Source organism: Nycticebus coucang, chromosome 10, assembly GCF_027406575.1.
Source record: "Nycticebus coucang isolate mNycCou1 chromosome 10, mNycCou1.pri, whole genome shotgun sequence".
In the NCBI taxonomy this organism is placed as follows: Eukaryota; Metazoa; Chordata; class Mammalia; order Primates; family Lorisidae; genus Nycticebus; species Nycticebus coucang.
The window spans coordinates 133,285,889-133,290,256 of record NC_069789.1 but is presented as its reverse complement, the minus strand read 5'-3'; the positions used below and the strand labels follow the sequence as shown (position 1 = coordinate 133,290,256).

General features: G+C 44.7%; 1 pseudogene; it reads right to left on the bottom strand.

The window, feature by feature from the left end:
- Positions 1–233: 233 nt before the first annotated feature.
- Positions 234–750, bottom strand: LOC128597058 (translationally-controlled tumor protein-like; annotated as a pseudogene).
- Positions 751–4,368: the final 3,618 nt, after the last annotated feature.

Below are 4,368 nucleotides of genomic sequence, written 5' to 3'. Positions count from 1 at the left end.
ACAGAACTTTTTGGGGTTTTTTTTGAGTTTAAATGCATTTTATTTTTAAACAACCTACATGACATGTTTTTCCTTAAAAACAATGCCTCCGCTCCAAATAAATCATGGTCAAAATAAATGAAGAGTTCAAGATGACATCAGTCCCATTTGTCTTAAGTCCTGATGTTGTGTGGGTGACAAGCAGCAGCCAGTCATGATGACAGGTGATAGATCCAAAGTCATTGCCAAATTTGTTAACATTTTTCCATTTCTAAACCATCCTTAAAGAAAATCATGTGGGGTCACACTGTCCTCACGGTAGTCCAGGAGAGCAACCATGCCATCTGGATTCATGTTTTCACCAATAAAGAACTGGTAGTTTTTGAAATTAGCCAGGATGTGCTTGATTTGTTCTGCATCCCCTATCATAAAAGGTTTTACTCTTTCTGGTCTCTGTTCCTCAAGTTTGCCTTTGACTGACTTCATGTAATCTTTGATGTACTTCTTGTAGGCTTCTTTTGTGAAGCTGGTTTCCTGCAAGTGATGGTTCGTGACAATATCAACACCAGTGATAACTGTGCTTTCGGTACCTTCGCCCTCAGGTCTTTCAGTGGAAGCATTTCCACCAATGAGCAAGTCATCAATGTTACCCTCTGTCGTACTGACCGTCTTCCCCTCCACCTCCAGGCATAGGCCGTCCGCGATCTCTCAGAACTTGCAAATGTCGGAGAACATCTCATCGTGGCTGATGAGGTCCCGGTAGATAATCATGATGGTGACTGAAGGGAGACGGCAGCAGCGCTAGCTTTGCAGGAGCCTGGAGCCTAAAACATTTTTTTTTTCCTTCTGAGACAGAGCCTCAAGCTGTACCCCTGGGCAGAGTGCCGTGGCATCACAGCTCATAGCAACCTCCAGCTCCTGGGCTCAAGCAATTCTCCTGCCTCTGCCTCCAAGTAGCTGGGACTATAGGCGCCCGCCACAATGCCTGGCTATTGTTTGGTTGCAGCCGTCATTGTTGTTTGGCAGGCCCAGGCTGGATTCGAACCTGCCAGCTCAGGTGTATGTGGCTGGTGTCTTAGTCGCTTGAGCTACAGGCGCCGAGCCCCCAAAACATTTTTTTAGACTTATTGTAATTAACTTGACCAAGATCAAATTAAAAGAAAAAATCCTACAAGCAGCAAGGCATGAGCAGCAGCTGCTGACCTACAAAGGCAAGCCATTAGGATGACAGGGTACTTTCCAGCAGAAGTTTATAAGCCAGAAGAGACAGGGCCTCTAAGTTCAATTTTCCCAAACAAAACAACTGCCAGCCCAGGATTCTGTATCCTGCAAAACTAAGTTTCTTATTCAGTGAAGAAATCAAATATTTTACTGAAAAGCAAACATTGAAGAAATTTGACATGATGAGACCAGCTCTGCAGGAAGTGCTCAGGCCCATATGATACACAGAAAAACACAATGGAAAGTAATGACAAAACGCGAAGAAACAAGGCAACAGATCTCCACACAACAAGATGAATAGAACTCCACAGTACTCACAAATCCTCTGAATAAATGTGAACATCTTCCTCTCCACTGAAGAGGAAGAATGGGCTGACTGAATAAAAAAGCACCAGCTGAGTACATGTTGTCTTCAGGAAACACATCTAACTCTCAAGGATTAATCATGACTCAAGGTGAAGGGATGGAAAACAAGATTTCAGGTAAATGGAAACCGAACCAAACCAAATAAACAGGATTGATTCTTTTTGCAGATACAATTGACATTAAAGCAACAAAAATAAAGACAAAGATGCTCCCTATCTACGGGTCAAGGGCACCATACAAGAAGACATTTCAATCCTAACTATTAGTATGAATGCCTTTACCACAACAAATAAATAAGCAAGGAGATGGTTATGTTAATCATTAGATGTAAGCATTCCACATTGTATATCAAATCAGCACATCATACCCCATAAAGGCATTAATGTACACAGTTATGATTTAATACATAATTAAAAAAATAAGGCACCTAACATCAATGCCCCTAGATTTTTATAAACAAACCCTACTTGATTTTAACCCTAATAGACTGGGACTTTAACACCCCACTAACAGACTGGACAGATCTTTTAAGCAGAAACTAAACAAAGAGTCGTAACATGTAGAAATAAGGAAAAAGCATCTTCAGGGTGGGAAGAACCCAGTAAGCAAAGCCAGTGAAGGCGACTTGGCACCTACGGTGGACTGAACCCCAGAAACAAGACATTAGTGGAAAACCTGGGGAAATCTCAGCAAAGTCTGTAATTCCACAGAGAGTGATGTGCCCGGGTTAAGTTCTTGGCTGGCAGGTGCACCTAGTGATGTCAGCATTATGGAAAGCTGGGTGAGGTGTGGGTGAGACCTCTCTGCACCATCTTTGCAATTCTTCTGTAATAAATCTAAAATCATAAAATTGAACATTCATTTTTTAAAAGTCAATTTTTTTTTTTTGCCCATATGAAACAGAAACCATTTCAGTCAAATTAAAGCAAATGTTACTAATTATGACCACAGGAGTTCTTTGCTGGATGAAAGTGACTAAATGAAGGGTGTTTTTTAATGACATGGTGAGAGCCCTGGAGGGCCCCAAGGAACAATGGGAGTGTTTGGGGGCATCTCTCTGACAGGTGCAGCTTCAGAGCTGCAGGGATCGTCCCTAAACCCTTCCTTGCCGGAAGCTGTTTGGAGGAACTGATTTTGAGGTCCTTTCCAGCTGAAGACTGACATTGGGCCTGTGCTTTTTCTCCTCCCAGACCTACTCTCTCCCTTTGGTGAACAGACCATATCCTGCCAGACGCCCAGTGACTAGCTCTGTGCCCCTCACCCCTGTGGCCCCCTCATCCTGAGTCCCCCTCACGCTGTGTCCCCCCTCACCCTGTGTCCCCCCCACCCTGTGTCCCCCTCACCCCGTGTCCCCTTCACCCTGTGTCCCCCCTCACTCTGTGTTCCCCTCACCCTGTGCTTTGCCGGACCTTGTTCAGGGACACCCGTGGGTGCTGAAGTTGCCCAGCCCCTGGGAAATGCAGGTGACTTCCAGCCAAAGATAACTGGACTGAGACTGCAGAACTCAGATCCTTTGTTCCATTTATTCTCCATCGTCCTCTGTGGGCTCAGACTGTATTCAGGATTTCACTGGAATGACTCTCTTGCTTGGCTAATGTATTTCTCTCCATGCCCCACATCTTGCACAACCTTACGTGTGTGTGTATTTGAGAATTTCCTTAAACAATCCTTCATTAGGGTTTATTCTGGAAGAACCAGATCCAAGGATTGATTGATTCAGGCAGCACATGTAACAGAAAGAGCAGGTGTTAGCTTCATGAGACCTGCCCTCAGACCCTATCTCTAATCCCTACCAGTGTGCAACCTTGGAGATCTGCCGGTCTGCCTTCTGCATAAAGTGTGAAAGGTCATATTGGCTTCCCAGATGACTGTGGAGCTTACCTAAGATAATTGACATCCAGCGGCTGGCACCCCCTTGCTCCGTCACCAGGTACACTCCCCGAGCCCCTCCTCTGTGTGAAGGCTGCGTCCACGGACCTCAGATAATAGATGATATTAGCAAATGCTTAGCCAAGTGTTCTGGCTGCATTTACTCCCACGTTCACTGCCATAAAAAGTAAACAGCAGAATAAGTTGCTGCCGTCCAACACAGACACAATCTTTGCCCGTATAACATGAGGCAGATCTAGCGATGACTGACCCATAGCTGGGAGATGGCTGTTCATTAAAGTCTTGTCACATTGCTGGTTAGTTCTTCAGGTCAACTCCTAAAATAACAATTACTAGGTCAAGGGTAAAAACACATTCATGTTTTTTAGACATACTTACAAAATCGCCGTTTAGAAGGGGTTTCCATTTACGTCACCACTATCATAGTATGTGCATATTCATTGCCTTGTACTCTGACCAACAATTCCTTTCATCTTTAAAATAAAGTCTGCTAGCTTAATAGGTCAAAATAATACTTCATTATTCTGGGTGGCGCCTGTGGCTCAGTGAGTAGGGTGCCGGCCCCATGTGTGAGGGTGGCGGATTCAAACCCAGCCCCGGCCAAACTGCAACAAAAAAATAGCCGGGCGTTGTGGCGGGCGCCTGTAGTCCCAGCTGCTTGGGAGGCTGAGGTGGGAGAATCGCAGAAGCCCAGGAGCTGGAGGTTGCTGTGAGTCCTGTGATGTCATGGCACTCTACCGAGGGCAGTAAAGTGAGACTTTGTCTCTACAAAAAAAAAAATACTTCATTATTCTACCATGTTTTAAGTAATTTTACCAACAATACAGTTGTAGTTTATACATTCTTGGGTCCATCTGACAGATGAGGAAAATGAAGGCTGGAAAGAGTGGGTTGCCAGCCACCACCAGCAGT